The sequence below is a fragment of the Pezoporus wallicus genome, unplaced genomic scaffold (genome assembly GCF_028554395.1).
Source record: "Pezoporus wallicus isolate ANWC-B61680 ecotype Strahan unplaced genomic scaffold, APGP_CSIRO_Pwel_v1 contig_5922, whole genome shotgun sequence".
In the NCBI taxonomy this organism is placed as follows: domain Eukaryota; kingdom Metazoa; phylum Chordata; class Aves; order Psittaciformes; family Psittacidae; genus Pezoporus; species Pezoporus wallicus.
The window spans coordinates 2,483,892-2,506,258 of record NW_026637228.1 but is presented as its reverse complement, the minus strand read 5'-3'; the positions used below and the strand labels follow the sequence as shown (position 1 = coordinate 2,506,258).

Here is a 22,367-nt window from a genome sequence, read left to right as displayed (position 1 = left end):
AACTTATCCTGAGATTACATAGTTAAATGCCTTTTTTTTTTTTCAGGTAGACAGAGCTCCTTCATTGCAAAGGAACCAAATTTCTCTCTGTGCTACCCAGTTCTGTTGATTTTCCATTAATGTCAGCTCATGTCAGCCCTCCTGAGTGTTACAAGTTGCACTGCAGAGTACTTTATATACATTAAAGGAGCAAGTACTCTGCTGTTTCCAGGTCCTTTACAGTCTTCTGTTGTTTTGTGTCTTGCTTTTGTCTGGCGTTAAGTGATGCATGTAGAAGGCAGAAAGTGAGCAGCAATTCTGGTGGTTTTTCCTTTACTCAATCCTGCCATTTGCCACTGAGAAATCCAGGTACAGTTCTCACAAAGATCTGTTGCCATGCTGTAGCCACACTTTCTTCCTACGGAGCAGGTATCATACACGTGAGCTTGAAAGCTTGCTGCAGCACTAATTGCCTTTGCCATAACAAACAGCAAACTTCATTCAACTGATCAGATTGAGCTTGCAATTCTTGCTTCTTTGGCTAAGCCTTCCTGATACATGCAATGATTTACGTGAAGGAAACGCAAGCAAGAGGGCGTGATGCAAAAGAAGGAGATCACCACCATGTATCTAAATTAAAATCCATGATAAAATCTCGGGAGGGGAAGATGATGTATGTTTTTTTGGGGGAGCTCTTGGCCTTTTCTGTTTAGACTCCTGGTCTGCTCTTGGTTCATATTCAGGTAGAAATCAGGAGGTCTTTTGACTTGCGAAGCTTGTAGTAGAAGGGGGCTTACTGAGAGCAGAACTTAACAGTAGCGCTTTCTACATGGAGCACTATAGGAGATTTGGGGATCTACCATATCAGGAACACATGCTAGTAAAATACGTGCCACAGAGTAAAAACTCACCTGGGTGAAATGCTGCTCCTTCTGATATCAATGGAAATTTCCTTTTGACCAGGGGTTGCTATGGCAGCAAGCACTGGAAATGAGAACAAGGACATTTTGATATGTCTACACTGTGGATTGCAAATTATGATACCCGAGTTAGTTTTAAACAGTCTTGCAAGAAGTGGTCTAGTTAAGGCAGTCTGGAACACCGCATGGCCTAATTCACCATGCTGAGCAGCTTGCTTTCCTCTGTGCTCAGGGTCTGTCCGTGCCTGGGGTAGAGAAGAGGTGAAGAGGCGTTTGAGGCGATGCTCATTTTAGAGCAATGGGATGAGGAAAAGAATGTGACAAGGAGTAGTGTAGGGAGGGAGAAACAGCATGAGAGAGAGCAAGCTGGAAACAGGAGGAACAGCAGTCCATGGAGTCAACTGAACACGGAGGGGGTGGAAGCAAAAGCAACAGCAACAGAAGAGATGCAGGTTTTGGGTTCTGGAGGACCAAAGTGTCTTTTCCTATAGAGCATAGACTCTCAGCACTTCCATTGTCAGATAAACACTGTCAAACCCCTGAATCAAGTATCCTCACACTCTTCCAGTGGCTGATCACCTTGTAAGCACCATTTTTCTTGTGCTGCCAGTGACGCTGCCAGCTGAAGTGGTGATGTTCTGTACTACGTACAGCTCCATAGGTGCTAACCCGCCTGAGCATCATCAGCAGCATGGAACAGCATTCCATTCTTAAGTTGGCTTTAAAAGAAAACCTTGAGAAATTATATTGAAAATGCATTACTGTAATGTTAATGTTACTGAGTCAGGCACTTAAGTTAGGAAATGCCACCGTTAATGTTGTCTGTGCAACCTTACTGAGCATCTCTTGTACCATTACCATAGCCTGTAATTACATGACTGCACACTGTTTCTTCCACTGTGAACCTCTGCATCAAGTGGTCAAGTCCTCTGTGTATTTCATTAGAAACATAGCCCAGAGCTGTTTTGCACCCTGCTGGATTGTTAAGTTTGGTACTGACCCAGGGAAGAGAAAACTACTTTGTGTCACTGTGCTGTACAAAAGCTCCTTATCTAGAAAGCAGTTGACGCCTTGATGGCACTGTATTTCTCTGAAATCTTTTCTGTTCTCTGCGAGTGTCTTGCCTCCAACAGTCCCATAATGTTTCAAATGGGAGCAATTCGTATTTTGGGAAGGCTGGGGAGACGACTCGTAAATAGCATTTAATAGACCTCATTAAGTCCAATGTCCCATTTGCTTCTGCAGTGCATCCATCTCCTATTGACCCTGGTTAGTTCTTCCTGTAATCTGTGCTGAGCCAACAGGCCCCAGTGGATTGGTGGGCAGATAGGACACAGCCATCCAGCATGTGGCATTGTAAGAGGTGAAAAAGGGTAGGAACTCACCTTTTCCCAGAGCAGAGGGTGATAGAAGGAAAGAATAATACTGATACCTCCCATCAGCTTCCCATTAACAGCCAAGCATATTTAATAACTGGTCCTACCTTTGCCTGGAGATGTATGTAGAAAAGGTGATGAAATTAATGTGGAGAAGTTGGTAGAGCTTCTGTCTTTTGTTTCTTCTTTCCTTAAGTATTTGTACCCAAAATGAGAAGCAAAGGGGGAATCCCAGTGCTTCCTCTCAAAGGCCAGCAGTCAGCCACATTGTGAATTCCTTCTCCACTTTCTTCCCATGCTTTAGAGTGATGCTTGCAGGTTAGCCATGCCCATTGGAAAGTTTATGTACAACAGATGTTCATGGAGCAGATCAGGAATTACGGATTTGCTGCTGTAGCTGCAGCCCTATATGAAATACAGAAAATGTATTTAAAGCACAGAGAATATATCTGTCTCACGCAAGAAAATCACACACACACCCCTTGCTGCTGCTTGCCTGGGAGGGGGCATCGGAGCTCCTGTGCCCTGAAACCCAAAGTAGGTTCCCAGCATCTGACAAGGGAAAGTTCGTGCAGGGCAGCAGAGGGTGGTGTCAGGGGGCTATACATGCTGGCAGCTCCCCCTAACAGAAGTGTGTTACCTGCTTCCTTCCCTCTTGAGAGGAGAGGCCACCTGCCCCACACCTTTTCAGAAGCAGACTTTGCAGAAGTGTCACAAATCACTGCTTTGCCTGCCACACAGTGCTGGGTATCACCAGGACTCATCCACTTGAACTGTACTTTGTTTTGCAGCCCAGGCTAGGAGGAATAGATTGCTTTGCCACCTGTTTTGGGGTATAACTTCTCCCCTCCCCATGGGACTTGGGGACTAGTCTATCCCAATATCCAGCATTGCCTTTTTACAGCATCCCTGTCTGTACCCGGCAGGTACTCGGTTTGTCTGTCTGTGCAGACACGCACGGCAAGGATGTGCTCTTGGAGTTTGTGTAGCTCCAGAATCACAAGGTTCCAGTGGTCCATCAGGAAAATTCAACTGAAGGGCCACATGGTCTCACTTTAACCAAACCAAAGTAGCAGCCAAACCTGCAGTCACTTACTTCCCCACCCCACAGGACAGGTAGAGTTTGAAGGCAGTGGGTGTTTATTTCGGTGGTGTGTACAAGATAAAAAGAGAGGGAAGGGATCTCCCAGCTTTTTGGAGAGGGCCCCAGTATAATGCCATTTGAATCTGTACTTTTTTTTGTTTGGTGGTAAGTTTTAATAGTTATCCTTTGAGGATTTTCCCGGCGAGCTTATCTGAATACACCAACAGTCTTTTTTGTAATATTCGCATTTCCCCTTTGGTTCAGCCGAGCCCACTGACAGATCATTCAAATTCAATTGTTTTATGTCTAAGCCGAACAGCTAATTAAAGTAGGGATGATTAACCTGACTGGCAGTGTCGCTCTCTCTCCCTCGCTCCCTCCCTCCCTCCCTCCCTCCTGTTCCAATCAGTCTTTTTCTCACACTCTCCCTCTCTCTCTCTCTGTCTTTTGCTCTACTGTGTGTGTGTGCGTGTGTGTGTGTGGTGGGTTTTTTTTTTTTCCTCTCTCCTAAACGTGGTCTGCTTGCTGATGGCAGAATGGCACTCGGAGATTTGTGCATTGTGTCTGGTTTCCTACGGGCAGGCTGACCCAGTGCCTCTAGGGACTTATCAATAGACCACTCAGAAGAGACAGAGACAGGAGAAAGGAGGAGGGGTGGGGGGGTGGGGGGGGGTAGAGAGAAAGAGAGAGGGAGAAAGAGAGAGAGAGAGAATCAATATCAAGAATAGAAGGAGCTCCGAAGCCATTTTTTTCTTTTTTTTTTCTTTTTTTTTTTCTTTTTTTTTTTTTAAAGAAGTATCAGGACTTGGGAAGAGGGTGACAAAGAAGGTTTTTCAAAGAGGCAGTGGAGGAGGTTCTAATAAATTTGGAAGGAAACAGTTCCCCGTCTTGGGGGAAAAAAGGAGAACTCCTGGCTGATTAGCATTCACACCAGGTATGAGATGTTCCCTACCCCTTATCACTGTCGCAAGCGAGATGGATGGAGAGAAAAACAAAAAAAAAAAAAAAGAAAAAAACCCCAAAAAAAAGCTTTTTTATTATTTTTTTTTTCTTCTTCTTCTTCCCCCCTTTTTGTTTTCTCTTCCCCCCTCCCTGCTCTTTAAGGAGACGGAGCGAGCGTTTATTTTGGTACGTGGGTTGGTGGTGGCAAGGGGGAGCGCGAGCCGTGGGCATTTGTGTGCTCGGGAGCAGGGAGAATGGAAGCAGGGCAGCGGGGAGGGGGCGGCTGGGAGAAGAGCCGGGAGTGTGTTACTGTGTCTCCTCTTTGTGCACCCCTGGGGGGGGTTAGCCGAGTTCATTTCCAGCAGGTGGATTTAGGCAGGGAGTTACTTAACGCTTGACCGCCAGTTTTGGGGGGGGGGGGGGGAACAAACAACAAAAAAAACAGGGAAAAAGGGAAAAAAAAAAAAAAGGGGACCTGCTTCCTATGTCTATTAAAGGAAGCTCCAATTTTTTCCCTCTCTCTCTCTGCTCTCTCTGCTCTCTCTTTCCTCTCTTCCTAACCAGACAGCGGGAGGGTTTCTGGCTCCTCGCCAGCCCAAAAGCCTCTAAGTGTTTTGCACTTGTTTCAGGGAGCCCGGGGATTTTTTTCAGCATTTTCACTAGAGAACAAAGAGTTCTTTACAAAGGAAGGGGGAGAGCGAGCTTAACGCCTCGGATATGTTTTGCTATTTTTATTAGGGAATTTTTTTTCAACACCCCCCCCCCCCCCCCCCCCCCCCGCTAAAAAAGAGAAAGAAGCAAAGCACAGAATGTGTGGCAGCAACAAAATAGATTGAAAGGAAAATGCAGTTTCTTTACCTCCAAATTGTAATTTGGAATTAATATGGACAGGAATGGAAGGGGGACGAGACCAAGTGAGTTTGATGTGTTGTTCTTTTCTCCCTTTTTAAAAACTCTTCCTTTAAATCCGATTGCTGTTTTGCCAACTTACCTAGCTTCCTTTTCCTTTTTTCTTTTTTTTTGGGCATAAAAGTTGTAGTGCAAACAGTTTCTGTTTACTTATATCAAACAGCAAATTCTTATTTGGAGGGGGGGGGAAAGGGGGAAGTGGGGTGGATTCGGTAGAAAAAGAAAAGTGGGAACAGAGATCTTTCACTTTCTGTCACTTAGAAAAAAAGTTGGTAATGGCTTGTTGAAGCTGGGATCCTAAAATACAGATGGGGCACTAACGTCTGTGTCCACGGACCCAGCTTTTCCCTGACCATCTGTCTAAAAGTCACCTTTCATTGGCAGCTCGAATGATTAGTCGGAGCTCAGGGATTTTTTTGTTTGTTTGTTTGCTTGTTCCTCCTGTTCGGTGGGACCCTCTCTCAAATGGCTCCATTTCACCTCCTGAGTTTAGTTCTTTAATCGAGCCCTGAATCGAGGATTTCAGGATAGAGCTCCTCGAACTCTAGATTTTTTGTTCTTCTGAATGTATTTCTTACGGATATCCTCTTTGTCTATTTGTACATGGAAAAGGCACATGTAGTATAGAACGGAATAATGCATCACATTGAAGGAGATGTTTAGATTGGAATTTTATTGCATGTCGCGTATAACAAACGTGCAGCCTATCTTCTCTACAGTGTATCCGGTACAATATTTAGGGTGTTTGAGAATATATACTGTTGCAAATTCAGGAGCTTAAGGAAGTGCTTTCTTTAGCCAAATTCTGCCCTCCTTCCTTTATTGATTTGTATTTTCCTGGCTTTGACAAATTACAAGTCTAAAAACTGCATCTTCTAGCAATGGTACAGGAGACAAGAGAGGAAGATGTATATTGTAATCCCTCCACCCCCACCCCCACCCCCCCCCCCAAAAATCATAAGCGCACAATATACAGAACTAGATCAAATTATTACAGAGTTACAACGATTGTTTCTGGATGCAGGGCATTATTGCTACAATACCTTGATTTTTATATTCATGCTGCAGGCTTCCCTCAGAAGAGGTTGTCTGATACAGCTACATAGGTAACGCATACGTATCTGTGGCACTGTTTTTAAGCAATATCTATGCATTGTCTAAATGTACACAGAGAATTAGTCCATTTACATCTCCTCATATGATGGAGGGGGGGAAAGATCCATCCTTGGGCTCTGCCTGCACCACTTCAGGAGTGCCAGTACCTTACACTGGTAAAAAGTCGTTCAGGATAAAGCCTATCCCTTGCAAAAGTAAAGGGAAACTGTCCACGACAAGTGAAACTACCAGTTAGAACAGTTTTGTTTTCGTACCAGTATCTAGTCTGGGAGCTTGTACCCTTCCAGCTCCGTTAGCTGGGGCTCTTCCCTCTCCAAAGCTGTAGTAGGCACCGCTTCCCTAGCAGAAGTTGGGGATGGCCGTGGCCTCTGCTCTTAGTCCATGTACCTTCACTGCAGGTAATGCTCTGCATTTCCATGGGTAACAGCTATACCCGCGTCGAGTCAGAAGTACTTTGCGGGCTCCTCAGTTTAATGTGGAATGCTTGACAGAGAGGGATGGACCACCAAAAGGAGCTGGTCTTCCTGCTGGCAAACGTAACGAACAGAGGAACTTTTGGCAGATTACTAATGCCTGCCTTTTATTTAAAATCCTCCCTTTCCTCGTTCCTCCAGAGAGTTTTCCCAACTCCTGATGTTTCTCATGGTGTGACTTTTTTTCGGTGACTTTTCTTTCTTGCTCTCTCACTTTCCAAAAAGGGCATTAAAAAAAAAAAAAAAAATCACAGGAAAAGTAAACAAAAGAGCACAGAAATGGGACTTGGCCTTTGAAGTTTTCCGTAGGATAAGCAGTCTCTTTTTTTTTCTTCCTGATTCTTTTTTCTCTTCTCTCCCCCCCCATTATTATTATTATCATTATTATTATTATTATTCTATCTAACATTGTGAGCATTCTGTATCTGCAACTGTGAAGGCAGTGACAGAAGAGGGAAGACATAACAGAGCTGATACCTAGATTTAACCCCCCTCAATCTTAACTAGAAGGCATCTTCCAGTAGTTGTCACTGCTTCCAGAAGTAGGGAGAAAGACGATAGCTGTCTTTTGGGGACTCCGTGGACCTGACCTGAGAGTAGCACATTCCCAGTACAGGAGAAAAGAGAGAGAGGGCCAAAGAAAAAAAAATACTAAAAAGGGGAAAGAAAAGCTCTTTGAGCAGTAACACACTGGCTCTTTCTTCCTGCAGGCAATCCGCTCCAGCTCCTGGCGACGTGTCCTGCACTATCAGATATCATATGACTCTTTATTTGGACTCCCGTTAGCAGTATGGGCCTGTTAGGAGGCTGTTTGTTTTCTTTTCATTTCCTTCTCCCCAGTTCCCCCCCTATTTTATGTGTGCCCGTGCAAGCATATCCCTTTTATAATCTCTCTTTTTTGTACTGAAGCTTTATAGAAAGGGGGAAAAGAAAAAAACGACCCCAAAACTTAATCATTTCCCAGGGCTGTTTTTAATCCTCTGCCAAAATTGAAGTTCATTGTCGAGTTGTAAAAATAAATAACACCTTTCGGTTTTATTTCTCTCTTTTACCTCTTCCTCCACCCTTTCTGGCACTTCTTGGTGTGTCCGTATGCACTCGTGTATGTCTGTCTGTCTCTCCTGCCTGAGTGGGTGAAGTTGGGATACACCTATGTCAGTGTAAGGAGGAGTACAGAGCTGCCTGCTGCTGCTGCTCCTGCCGCTCCGCGCCGTTTGTTTCACTTTCATAAACTTTCCTTGGCTTATTTATTTATTTATTTTATTTGGGCACCTTCTCCACGCCGAGTTTGAAAAGCTGTCAGGTAGCCATCCCTATGCCAGCTCTGCTGCATTTAGGTGAGCAAACACGGGGAGTTAGGGCTGTAAGGAAATGAAACGTGCTGAGAGAACAGGAGGGTGAAGTGCAGAGCGAGGTAGAAATTAGACGTGCTTTGTGTACGCCACCCATAAAAGTTTCCTGTACCAGAACGCTGCTGCCTAATAATAGGATGGAGGGAGCCATACAGTAGCTACCAGTCGGAGGTGTATGGCCAAGTAGCCTTATGGCAGCAATATTTCTGATACCGAGTCATGGTTTAGGTATAGGAGATGACTGTTTTCTCTCTTTCTGCTGCCTTCTGCAATTTATTATTTAGAGAAACATGGCTGCAAAACTTTTTGCCTGAAAATGCAAAGTCACGTCAACAGAAACAATGAATTGCTATCAAATGTATTAAATCGTTGCAAGAAAAAAGGTCTGTCTTGCCAAAAGAAAGGTAACGTTTTGTTTTGATACTTTCCTACGCAATGTTTTCAATTCTGTTTTGGAGCTAAGGATTTGACAATTTTTAAGAACTGATTTTTAAAGGAAAACGGGGGAAATCCCTGAAAACATTCCAAAGTGTGAAGGTTTGAAGGGGGGAGGTTTAGATTTTCTGGGAGGAATTTAAAGTGTTTGAGGTTTTGTTTGCTTCACTTTTGTAAAACCTGAATTGTGATATACTTTGGCAAGCAAACCAGAAAATGAGCTTTTTACACAACTTTGCTCCCTTTGTAATTACTGCTGTATTTCTGTGGAACTGAGTGGGGTTTTCGATCTGAATTTGGTAAGGTCATCAAAGCCGAAATCCTGTTAGCACTGTAGAGACAAAAAGGAGTTACTGGGGCTTTCCGTCAGGGGTAGATGCTTTGGCCGGCCAGTCCTTCCACCAGCTCGCACTGTTCAGCAGCTGGCTGCATGCGGGCCGATCACCACGCTCCGGCAGAGAGTACGGGAGTATTTTGTATGTACAAAATACATATAAATCATATACATTTTGTGCTAATAGTCCTGTTAGCGTAGCTGAAGGTCTGTGAGTTTTAGCATTTCCTCTCCAGTGTATGCTTAGGCCAGTATACAGAAACAGTCTTGTAAGTGAAGCAAATAGAGACTAGAGGGTTTTTTGTTACAAATCCAGAAACAGCTGTATTTCAGCCATACTGAAGGTGTGCTGAACCACGTCGAGGTCTCCCTGCTAGGTGGTGGTGTTTCTTCTCATCTAACTGAGACACCTTCCCACTGAAGTCAGTAGAGGTTTTCCTGAGAAAGGGTTAATGGAAAAACAGAGTTAAAACATCAGGATTTAGGGTGATCCCCTTGAATCAGCATTGGAAACCAAACACCCCAGAACATGCCCTTGCACAGCACAGCATCCCACTGGAGCACGCAAGATGCACTTGTTTTAGTGGAGATGCTAGAGCTGAATTGACTGTTGCAATCTGAAACTTTATTTGTATATGCCTCCAGTTCCTTCAGAAGATTAACAATATCTCTTCTTCATTCTCAGCAACAGACCATTTCTTTTCATTTGGTTTTTACCAGTCATCTCAAAGAGGAGTAAGAGGCTCTTTGACCAGAGGCAGTGTTTTGAGGCTTCTTTCCTCTTCTGTCTTCCTCTAGCAACTCGAAACCAACGTTGCTCTAATATTCTGCGTTTAGGCACATTCATGGTCCTGAGGAGGGAATTAAAGAGTTAGTTGGAAGAAATTTGGTTTTGAAATAAGTGTTACAAATGTTTAAAAATCGCATACTGTTCGTGCACGGTACATGATGTTCCTCGTTACCCTACGCACGCTCCAGCGCTCTGGGCAGTCCTAGCTGTGAGTATTTATTTGTGAACTCATTCTGGTAGCCGCCCGTGGGTATAGTTGACTTGGCAATCAGTAAACAGCTCAACAGTGAAGTTGAAGTTCAAGAGCTATGTAAGCGCAAGGTAGAAGGCTTCTTTGAAATTTGTGGCCATTGCAGTGGGTTGTTGCTCAGCATCTTGATTTAAAGTAAAAAACGTTCTCCTCAAACTTCTGTGACTTTCTGTGGAGTAGATTATTCGATTTCAAAGTTACTATAAGCTCAAATAATGATAAAACACATGTTTAGCTACCTCATTAAATAAATACAGTGAAGAGCTGCAGAAAGCTGAAAGCTGAGTGCTGCAGGTCATGGCTGAAAGCATAGCTCTGGACTGGGCAGAGAAGACCAGGCTTGGTGCTGCCGAAGTTTTGTTAGCATAACTTGGACTTCGTGTAATTGCACCAAAGTTGTGTTTTGACTTGGCTTAACTTCACTGCTTTCATCTGACTTCTTTTCTAAGCCAGCCCAATCCGGATCTATTCAGTGCTGTGGAGGGTGATAGCCAAGGGACTAAACAGCTTGTCTAACACGTCTCTTTAGCGCGCCAGTGTGTGGCTTCTGAGGCCTCAGATTGGATCACCACTGTTAAGAGAAATGTGTTTTCCTACAGAGTAATAACTTGTCCTGCTGCTTTCAGATGTCAGAGATCCTGAGTTCAGCACTTGGTGAAAAGGTCTACTCTCAGAAGAGGTTTCCCTTCCATTTAACATTTCATTAGTGCGTGTAACTCATGTAAATGTGATGATGTGGCCTGTAGGAGGAACAAATTCTGGTTTATTTTTGCCAGGATGCATGTATCTATACTGTCTCTGTATTAATGTTATGGTGAGATGTTATTTCAACCTAGACACTGATTTCAGTGGCTTACCACTAAAAAATGAGCTGAATTGAAATGTCAAGTGGTTGTTCCAAGCACAGAGGTGAAGCTTATATTATTTTGGAAAGTATGAGGAAAACGATGGTTACTTTTTTTCTTCTCTTTTTTAGTGTGTGTGTTGGGCAGTCACACTAAGACAGGAGCATTTTCTGATTAACTAATTACTGAAACCCATTAATTTTTCCATTTTCATTCTATTTTTAATTTTTTGTGTTTCTTCAATGCAAAATGAAAATTATAAAGAGCTAATTTCCTTAAACTAATTAGACTCACAATTTTAATCTCAAAAAACCCAGGAAATTCCAAGCGATGTTTTTCTGTAACTCTGCCATGCTGCACATGCCTCTCTTCTCTTTGAAACCCTTGTATTGGCCTTCAAAAAATCCTGGGAAAACACTCAACACATGCCTGAGCCAGCCTTCTCGGTCCAGACTCTCCTGAACTTCTGGCACCGTTCGGCATCCAGATCCAGATTTTGTGATTTGAGCTCATCACTTTTGAAAATAACAACATGGAATTTCCAGATATTTCTTTGTAGGAATTTAAGATTTAAAAAAAAAAAAGTTAATAAATCAGAATAATTCTGTTTCCACTGAAGCCAGCACAAGCAGAATCCACATCCTCTGGGTAGAATTTCTCATGGCACTTTCCAAAACTTGATTTTTGCTCAGATGGCCTTTTCAGTTTTGACCATCTGGAGAGCACAGTTAAGTTAGTTGCACAGAATATTCTTTAGGCATAGTCCGCTGAGTAGGACTCCTAAAACTCTTTGACCTGTTAATCTCAACTACATATCCCATAAAGCTTAAAGAGCTAGCGTGAGAAATAATTTCTGTTCCCTCCTCCCAGGAAAAAAGGGTTTAGTGATGGTTTCTTTGGCAGGAGAATCAGGAAATACCAGTGAAAACTCTGTGCAGGAAGATGCCAGAGTCTTCTTCAGTGAGATCAGCTGTTCTTTATATATTTTATTTTTTCTAATTTGTGACTTTTTTTGGCTTGTTGAAATATATCCCCACAGTCTTCCCAAGCCACGAAAAATTATCAATGCCACAATAACCCTATACAGCTGGAGAGAGTAAAACATCTCATTTGAGGCAGCCTTCCCGACTCATGAGACAAGGCAGCAAGCTGGTTTTGAGCTTTAGTTTGAGCCATTGCCTGTGCATTGCTGAAGCACCAGGGTGTACCCTATAAGGAATCTTCCTCTCTGTAACCATTTTCTCCCTCCTGCTCCAATACTCTAATTTCTATTTTCATTAAATTTTTTTGCCAGGGTCAGGGGGAAATCTCTGCCTGTCAAGCATGGCAAAAATGGACCCTCTCTGAGTAGAGTCTCTACTACTCATACAGTTAAAAATTCATCACTCGTAAAAAATAATAAAAAAAAGATAAGTCTATAGTTTTCATAGTGGAAAGCAAAGGGGAACATTTATTTGCAGGCTATTCATTTTGTATTATGCTTATGTCAGACAGCGTAAAACTGTTCTGGTGCTTGCTTTGGAGGACCTTTGTGGAACTCTGTAGAGCTGCACAAAGCAAAGTCAGCGAGTGAGAAGCAATCTTGTTCCTGATCAAAACGCGGTAATGTGCCAACTAATGATGACAGAAACCTGGAGAGCTGTAGGTGCTCCCTTTTGTCGGAGATATAAAATAGAGATTCAGACTGCTGTTAAAGATTGCATAATGTCCTGGCTAAATTTCAATGAAGGTAATTGTACCTGCCCTCATTGAATTCTCTCTGAAGTGCCAGTTGCATAGGGCAATATTCACTTCCTGGCCTGAAGCATACCATAAGGGTATGGAGCACAGTTAAGCAGCTGCCACCTCTCACTCTGGGGTTGGCTGTATTAGCTCAGTGTTGAGCATAGTAACCAGTTTGCAATTCAATCAATGTCCAAATAATGGCACCAGCAAACGCTGTTCTTCAGTGTTCTTCTTCATTTGTCTCAAAATGCTTATTACAAAAACCAATAGCTTGGGCCTTTTACCCTCGATGGTCTGGTGATATTTTTAAGATCTCCATATTGCAGAAGAGGAAACTGAGGCCCAGAGATTTTTGAGTGACTTCTTGAAGTTCATACAGTAAGTTAGTGGCAGAGCCAGGAGGATAACCTGGGAATCCTGGATTCTAGTCTCATGCTCTAACCTCTGGGAAACGCTGCCCCTCCGAATGTAAGTTATTGTTATAAAGATGTGGTTTATCTTTCATGTGAGTTGCCATCTGTTATATTGCCTACTTGCTATTAGTTACGAAAGCTATTCACATTTTAAACTGTTTTGCATTCTCACAGCTACTTAAGCCCACAGTAGACTTTTTGACAACAGTAACAGCACTTCTCATGTGAAAGAACTGGACAAATATTAACTCATGTTTTTTCAGTAAATTTTTGCAATGCCATAAACCCACAGTTTAGACTGAATTTAAACAGACCTTGAAAAGTCCACGTATTCAATGCTGGTTGGTTCTGTATCTGTCAGTTGTACCATAGTTAAGACATGACTGTATATTCTCATAGATACAATTAAAAAGATACATTTCAAAATGGTAATTTAATGTAAATTGAGTCATTGATAACTTCATGTGTCTTGGGCCTCACAGCTCTGTGGCTGCTAAGATCCTTTTAACATGTAGTAGGGAAAAAAAATGTATTAATCTTGAGCTCTTAGTGATGCTTCTGGGGACCTCAGTGAGCCACGGAGAACTAGGTCAGTTTTATTGGAGGCAGTCTGGAAGAGCCCTGAGCAGAAGCTGGGGCAGGGACTGGAGCTGTAAAATGAGGAAAGGCTCTTGCAAAGTAAATGTTGCTCAGTTTTTTTTCTCAACGTACAAATGGGCGTTAGGAGAATACATTTGTTTAGATCCTCACAATTTCCATTTTCAAGGCAGCCGTGAAGTCTTGGCTTGGGAAAGGGTAACCCTTGCAGACAGGGAAAATATCATTGTGGCTGAAGAGGGAAGGAGTTGCCCCAAACTGTCCAACATTTGCTAGCAGGTGGAACAAGAAGGGAGACTACCAAGCAAAGTCAGACAAGCAAACTGAACACTGGTGCCTTTTCATCTCTGAAGATGGTCAAGCAGGAAGGGCCTTTCTGAGAGTCCTGTCTGGTTTCCTTCATGTGATAAAGCCTACTGGATTTCTTAAAGCTCTTATCTTCTGGTGAGCTAGAACTTATCTTTCAGAAAGACAGGTAATCTTAGAGTCTTTAAGGGAATGACCACATGTTTAAAAAAATTATTCTGAGGGTTTTAGAATAATCCATTTCACTTCTTTTGGATCTGAATTTGACTAACTTCAGCTATGCCTTTGTCTGATGTATTAAGGAGCCCTCTACTGTCAGAAAACTTTTCCCCGTGCTTGGTATTAATAAACTTTGCTGGTCTTGCTGAGTTTTTGGCACGCAGAGTACAGTTTGAAGGTATGGGAAGGTGAGTAGTGGAATTTGAAGTGAGATGTGGGGAATTATTGATGGCAGAAGGAATGGGCGAATAGAGAAGCAGTATGCAGAGGCAGTGGGTCTCTTTTTCTTCTCAAGTAGGTGAGGCAAAAATTAAAGAAATACATGGGTAAAGATCCAGTTCTAAAGAGGGAAAGAGGTGGGAATATAAGAGGAAAAAATCTTGAGAATAGACACAGAAAGTAGCGTGAAAAGATAAGCATGGTAAAGCTATTAAAGGACAGAAAAGAGAAACAAATGTAGTCTGCGGTGGTCAGTAAGGTCAGGACCAATGGAGAAATACCAGATTTTGTTAAGGATGTAACAAAAAGTAGCAGTAATTCACCTTGGGTACTATGGACTCTGTCTTCTCAGGCAGTGAGTAGTTTCCTATCTCACAGGAGGCCAGTGGGCTTAGCTCATTATGGCTTTGAAAATGCATTGCTTAGTCTGAAGGTTAGAGAGGAGCTGGTACAGTGTTGAAAGGTCTGAACGCATTCAGACTTTGTGAAAAAGGCTGGCCAGATTTTCTACCCAAGGCCCCTGTGCGCTCAGGATTAAAACCCCAATGTTCAGGGCATAACCAAAGGGAGGCTTAATTAGGAGAGAGAAAGCTCTTCTGACACACATAGCTTTTTTTCCCCTGCCGACAAAAGCACAAAGAAGAGGGTAAAACTTTCTTACGGTAAGTGTACTATTCGTTTTCCCAAGTTGTTTGTCTTCCAGCCCGCTCCAGAGCAGTACTTCTCTTTGCTCTGGTGGCTGGGACATCGCGATTTGGACGTGTTCCTCAGCCACTGCCTGCTCACAGTGCAGTCTGGGGCTGATCACTTAGCCCCCTGGCTTCAGATTACTCCAAACAACTCTAAAACTGGCCAGTGGTTTCCTGTCTTGGGGCAGCTGGAAAGATGGGACCAATGTGGCCTGTAAAATGCTTTGAAATCATTAGGTGCAAGTGACAAGGTTGAGGTTGCCTTCATCTTTGGGTTTCATGCAGTGCCAGTATGAAGAATTCTTGCATCTTCACCTCAAATTTCTCTCCTGTCTTCCTTTACCTGTGAAATAGCTCTGATAATGCTTGTCAGTGGCACTACAAAAGCACTGAGTGTGAGTGTAATGAGTTCTTTGTGCTTGGAAGGTATTAGCGTTCTTCTTTTGAATCTCGATAAAACCCTTTGGCCAAGGTAAAATTCTGGTTGGTTTCTATTACAAAAGAAAAATATTTTTTTAAAGGATTTTGATTTTCTTTTCAAAACACATGCCTAGTCCTAACCAATCTGGGAGTGAGGTAAAGATAATTTCTAAGTTGCCACTGTAGGCCAAGCACTGAAATGGTGCCAGTCTGGACCAGTCAGACTAGCTTTTAAGAAGATACATGCTTTTAAGCCAGCCCTTCAAACTGGCTTTGTGTGGCTGATTTGTCTCCAATGGGAATGAAGTGCATGGAAGTAAACTCCACAACACTCGCTGCTCACTATAAACACATATCTGGGTATTCTTGTTGATTGATGGTGGATCACCAAGTGTCGTATTCCAAAAATCTTTTAAACAAAGCTATCCCCTTGCATTTGTGCAAGCAGAGAAAAATAAGAACTCAGAAGGAGAAAAAGGCAAAAACAGTTGGAAACATGAAAGTAATTTCTAAAGCCATTTCTCCCTGTCACTGGTATGAGAAGAATTTTCATTCTCTTTAAGGATATTTAAAATATACTTTGGGGCTAAAATAACAGAGAAGACAATCCAATCCATTCTCAGCCCTGAAACCACAATGGGTAACAGATCCTTGTTGCCACATCATATCCAATGAGATAGCTTACTGGAAGAATTGGTCAAAAAACTCTCATTATTCATTGCAAAAAAAAAAGAAAAGTAAAAGAAATGTTCTCTTTCCCTGTCCTCAAGTTCTTTTTTTACAAGGCAGGAAAAACGGAAAGCACTGGTTTTATTGTTTAATTAAAAATAACTCCCTGGTTTTCAGTGATTTTAATTTCTGGGAATTTTAATTCTCCTTTTTTACTTGAGATGAAATACTAGAAAACTGTTATAGCAGTTAATTTTTTTTCCTTTTTTTTTATTTTTTTTTAATTTTTAATTCAGTATAAAAGATTATACTCTCACTTTCTGCTGCCCTCCTGCCTCGCTTTTCCATATTCATGCAGACTCCTGGCTGACTCTGAATGGCACTTAACTGTTTCACTCATTAGAGTGAGCAAGTGGCAGCTCTGTAACTTTGTTGATTTAAGGTGAGATCATGGTAGGGTCCACCCTGGATTGTGGAAATGACACAGTTTCTTGAAAATATTCTTTGAGAAGCAAGTAAGGAGTGTGATAGCATCACTTCTAATCAGAATGAATATCATTGCAGTCAGCAGTAGGCGTCACAAGCTATATGGGTACATCAGGGATCTGACATGAGAACACTTGTGTTTGTGATGTGTCTGTCACTTATTCAGTGCACAATCTCTGATTTCTCTATTTTGGCTTGTTTTCCACATGAGAACAACTTGTCATGGGTAATAAATCTGTATTTCTGTCATTTGTTTGAGAGATTACTTGAGGAGTTACCTATATGTATGGCACCGGTACTAGGGGTTGTTCATGTTGAAAGGCCAATGCTGCTGATTTGGTCTGAGTTAACACTGAATAATGGTGAAGTTAGGATGCTCTGTGATGATAGAATTAAACCACATAATTTTAGAATAGATGTTGATATTGCTTTGCTGTCCACCTCTAGTGCCTTTCGTATTGAGCCCAATGAAACAGCAGGAATATTAAGGAGGAAGACTTAGGTTGGACATTATGGACCAGAAGGGTGCAGCTGCTTTGTTGCAGTCCCACCATTTTGCATTTGAGCTATTTTCACTCTCTGGCTGTCAGTCATCACATCGATTAGAACTGAAAGATTTTTTTCCCTACTATAGGATCTATAGTCACAGGTCCCCCAGTCTCTATGATTGACTATGCTGTTTAGTTCTGCTTTGTGTAGTTTCGTTCCTCTCCATGTAGGCCTGTGCAGATTGGCATCAGTCTAGCCTACTTCCAAGAAATGCAAGACAAAAGAAAAGCAGAAATTTGTCCCAGTAGGATTAGAGGAAACCTTGAGTGATTTGACCCGGTCAACAGTTGTCAGGAAGCATTGCCACTTGAGGGAAAGTAAATGCTTCATTATTGCAGCTAGACAGATGCACCTCCATAAAGCACCTGGAAATGGTCCACAGACCACAGACAGAACGTCAGTGGTGTTGGGTTTTAAAAAAAATGGGGAGGGAAAGCAAATCTCATGTTTTCAGACGTAAATTGATCATCACCTAGGGTGAGGAAGTAATCTATTGCATTTCAGTCTCATGTAGAAACCAAGTGTGTTCTAAGGTGATGTCCCTTGCATCAGATGTTGACCACTGTGGGGGAAGGACATCAGACTGCCTGAACAATCACCTTGAAGAGACCAGCTCACAGGAGAGATATGTTACTTGTGGCAAGGCTGAAGGTGAATGAGGTAACCGCAGAATAAGCTTCTGACAACACAGTTTGTGGGAAGCACTGGTAGGAGGCAGGCAGTTGGATTGATTAGGGCAGCAACAGGGACTAGCTGCTTTCTTTCACCATCCCGGAGTGAAGTTAAACCCGCTACTGGTAGTAACGAAGAATAGCTAATACACATCAGACTCTGCCAAAGTAACAGCATTGGCATCGGGAGCAGAAAGTTTTGCAGATTTCTGTGTGTGTGTGTGTGTGCACTTGCTACTGGTGTTCCTGGTGGGTGGCTGAATCATCCTGATGGCATTCAACAGGAACCAGCTGCTGAGAATATTAAAATGCAAGCATTTATTCCTCTAGAGAGACAGTAGCATCTGCAAAGTTTTCCTGTCTTGATAGTACAGATAATCCCGGGGAGTATTCTCTAGTAGTTTTTAACTCTCAATTCATTTATGCCTTTTTTTTTTTTTTTAAAGCTGTATGTGCTTTGTGTCTAACAGAAGCAAACCTAGCCTTAGGTCTGAAGCCTCAGCTGTCCTAGGCAGGTAGTTTACAAGCTCTTTGCTCAGGCTGGGGAAAAGGAAGTTGGGCTTTGCCTCCTTCTCACCCCACCGCCTTTTTTTTCGTCACCCTCCTCATCTCAGGAAGAACTGCCTTGGAGGCTGGTATGCCACAGAGCAGGATGCTGTGCCAAGCCACAGTTCTGTAACTTCCATATCAGCATGAGCTTTGTCTTAAAAATCGCGGTGGCAGCAACTGGAAGAAACAGTAACAACTCAAGAAGGAGGTTTAATGGTTGCTAGAATAGGATGATGACCACATACCTTTATTGTTTATATTTGTTAATCCCAGAAAAGGAGCATGTCACTTCACAGGCCCATATGCAGCACTCCGCAGCCCTAAACTGCTTATAGTGTATAGACACCTCCACAAAGGAGCTGAGCCCTGGCACCTTTGATTAACCTGATCAAGAGCTAGGAGCACTCAGCACCCACCAGAAGCAGGCTGTTAGTCCGACATGCTGTAGCACGAAACAGAATAAGCAACACAGCTGAGGGAAGGGAAAAAGCAGATAGTAGCCACAGTAGGGAAAAAGAGACTGCGATTTCTTCTTTTAAGTCTTTTGCTCAGCTCTGCATATCTCTTCTGCTTTCCTTAGAATATGTTCTTGTGCTAATAGCTTGTGAATTCACATCCTAAAGATATTTACAGGAAGGAAAAGGCAGAGATTCTGCCCATGACATATGATGTGAGAAGAGGTGCAGGATTGTTTTAAGAATAAAGAGAAACAGAGTTCTTTTGCAGTGCGGCTGCAGTGTTGGCATGGAGAGAAGAAACGGGCTGTGGGGAGCCAGAGCTGTGTGGCAAAAGAAAGGGCGAGGATTGTGATTTTATTTAAAAGGGAGCACAATTCAGTGTGCTCATCACGCTAGCATTTTATTGAGGTATTTTAGCCTTACCTAAATAGCCTTATATAAAATGCCTGCCTAATACCTACAAGGCTGTGGATAGTTTGACTCCGTTTTTCTAAGTTGGAATATTAACACATGGTGTTAATAAAAAACAAACCCTCCCATGGCAGTAAATCTCCATTCCTACTTGTACCTTTTGTCACCTCCACTCATCTTCAGAGCCTGGCAGGGTGCATCAGCAAGTCAAGGTTTTGACAGGATCTTACAGGCACAAGAGGAACCACAAACACCACTCTATGGAGTTTATTGATAGCCTCTCTCATGATGTGACAGGCCAAGGAAAGCTGTTGCAGGGAAGGTGACAGCAACGGCAGCACTTTATAGTCCTTCATGATTTCAGCTTCTCCTTGGAAAGAGCTGCTGGAACCTCTTAGCGGTGTTAGACATATAGTTTAATCTCAGTGAGGCATCACAGTGATGATGCATACATCAAAGGCTCTGTTGTGCTTTCCCCTTTTTGTGTGAGTTATGTTTGCTCATTTGTTTTAAAAAAAAATAGTATAATGATTTCAATTTTAAGAGGCTTAAGCCCAAAGCTTTGGAAAGTCTTAACAAAGGATGATTTAATGAACTGGCTATTGTGTTTATTGTTGTGCTCAGCTACTTAAGTATGTCATAGGCTCTGTAATACAAACAATTAATGGTCAAGCTTCTGAGCTCAAGTGCTACGGTCTTCTGCTTTCAGAAAGGGAGAAGTAACATTTGAGGTCTGTTCCCACTTAAGCAGTGGTGCAATAAAACTCCAGTGGATTTAGACTAAGTGCTGTGGGGTTGGATTTGTTGTTTGTTTCTTGGTACAACAAAATAAAGTAGAACTTAATCCTGAATAAGAGCAGCACTGGAAAATTTCAGGAAAATACTGAATAATACTCAGGCATTTTTACCCCAGAATTTCCTCTAAGGACACATCTGTCTCTTAAAATAGTCATAGAGAAGAAAAGATTCTTGAGTTTTGTCTCACTGATGCTGAGGATGTGAGTGAGCTTTGCACTGGGAAGGTTATGCCCACCAAATTTGGGGATGGGTTGACCCATACTGCATACCCTGGGAAGTGCTGTTGGACCCCAAGGCATCAGATGGTTCTTAATGCAGCTCAGTTGACAGTATGAGATTGGTATCCAATCTCAAATCACTTTTTTTTTTCTGGAAGTACTTTTGCTTTTCAGTTCAGTTTTATGATTTCTAACATGTCAGCTAACTTCAGCTCCAAGTAAAGAAGGCAGGAAGCATCACTTCAGTGCTTCTGTATTTTGTCATGGGTACTTCACGTCTTCCGTATTTACTGCTTATCTGCACTTTGTATGTACCATTGCAAAATGATAGCGAGGAGGTGAGGGTTAAAGAAGAGTAATGAATTTTTAGAGCTTTTTATTGTCCTCAAACAGCATGATCCTCTAGGGCAATACCCCCCACCTAGTCTAAGCAGCCAGCAAAGAGACATTTGGACACAAAATCAGCCACTAAGAATGAAGTCAGAGCTTAGAGCTATGTTAATAAATTCCATCCTGAGAAGAAAGGAAAGACTGAGGCTGCCAGTGGAGCAACTGAGTATCTGTGGAGCTATGACTTGGTTCTCTCTTTGCCATCCCATGACTGAAATCAAACTATGTGAGTTATTTACCTCTCTGGCCGCAGGAAAATGGCAAGCCTGAAAATCTCATCTCTGCTGTTCACATAGCAAGTGCTGACCCTTTTTCACCTCTGAATACTGTGTCACACCTGAACAGTAAACTACACTAACTCAACAGTTACTGCTGGGAATGCTGTGCGCAACGATTTTGGTCAAGCCCTCCACCTTTGTCCAGCACAGTGCAGTCAATGATGCTTTCCCCTGCTGTTAACTCAGCCCTGTAGTGTGGTAAATAAATGTGCCATTAGCATAACATGCACTACCAGTTCCCTCTTCATCTCTAGTCTATTTAAGTTCAGTGTAATTCTTTGACTGGCACCAGCTCACTTCCAATACTCTGTCCTCAGCCTTTTGTTCTTCAGCTTTCACTCTGTGGGTGAAAGGAATAAACAGCAGCTGCTGGAACCCAGTGGCTGAAATAGTGGAGAGTTCACATTTCTGTAAGAACAGAATCTGTAAGTATTTTAGCTCCCATCTATCAGGATGCCATGTGTGCACGCTCTTCACCAACTAAAACAGTAGTTGTTCATACTGCCATTTCTTAGAGAAAATTTGAATTCAGCAAATATACCAGAGGCACCAAAGAAAGGCTGTTGTAGCCCACAGACTTTCTTGCAGTCTGGTAACTCACTTGGCATTACCAGGATTTTCTTGAACTTCCTTTGTGCCATTACCTTTTTACAGTGAGGTTTCCTTCCATTCCAAAACATCAGAAGTTCCCTGTTTCAGGTGATTATTATAGTGTCTCTCTAGCTGAGAAAGAAAATGTAAACCCATGGGGAAACACTGTTGCATGAAGTCTGTAGTTTTTTGAGCATCGTTTGTCTTTGTGCCTTAGAAAAGCAGAATATTTTCTTGCATTTTAAGAGAGGGGAAAAAAGGTTGTGAAGATAAGCACTTTATTACCTTAAGCTCATATTTCAAAAGTGACTTCTGAAATTCTGAGTAGTATCTTCAGAAATGCGGGATTTTGGAATAAGTGAAATTGTATTCCAGGCCCATGGGCAGTTTTAGTTCAAATCCATCTCTTTATTGAAACCTGGTTGTGAGCAGATGTCTGAAATTTAGCGTATAAGATTGAGTCTCCAGTGAAAGTCTGGCAAGGCCCTACACAAGGCAAATGGGGGTGGATACCAGGGACCAGGACACAGTATTGTGTTCTTCATTAAGCATTTTGGGGAAATCTGTGTGGTCATTTGCCAAGGTTTAGAATAGACTCATAGAATCATAGAATGGTTTGAGTTGGAAAGGACCTGAAGATCATCTAGTTCCAACCCCCTTGGCATGGGCAGGGACACCCCACACTAAACCATCTCACCCAAGGCTCTGTCCAACCTGGCCTTGAACACTGCCAGGGATGGAGCATTCACAACCTCCCTGGGCAACCCATTCCAGTGCCTCACCACCCTTACAGGAAGAACTTCCTCCTTATATCAAATCTAAACTTCCCCTGTTTAAGTTTTAACCCGTTACCCCTTGTCCTATCACTACAGTCCCTAATGAAGAGTCCCTCCCCAGCATCCCTAT

The 22,367-nt window shown here is 42.5% G+C and overlaps 1 protein-coding gene across 14 annotated transcripts in view; it reads left to right on the top strand.

Annotated features, from left to right (window-relative positions):
• The window catches only part of ZBTB20 (zinc finger and BTB domain containing 20), a 452,154-nt gene that overhangs the window by 358,099 nt on the left and 71,688 nt on the right, over positions 1 to 22,367 (top strand). The window contains exon 7 of one of the 14 annotated variants that reach the window (XM_057404356.1): positions 4,156 to 4,293. The exons of 11 other annotated variants lie outside the window; for them this stretch is intronic. The gene's annotated coding sequence lies outside the window, so the exon portion shown is untranslated. Of the gene's footprint in view, positions 1 to 4,152; positions 4,294 to 5,100; positions 5,216 to 22,367 lie in introns of those variants that run through there. 2 more of the 14 variants (XM_057404355.1, XM_057404362.1) reach the window with 2 other exon arrangements.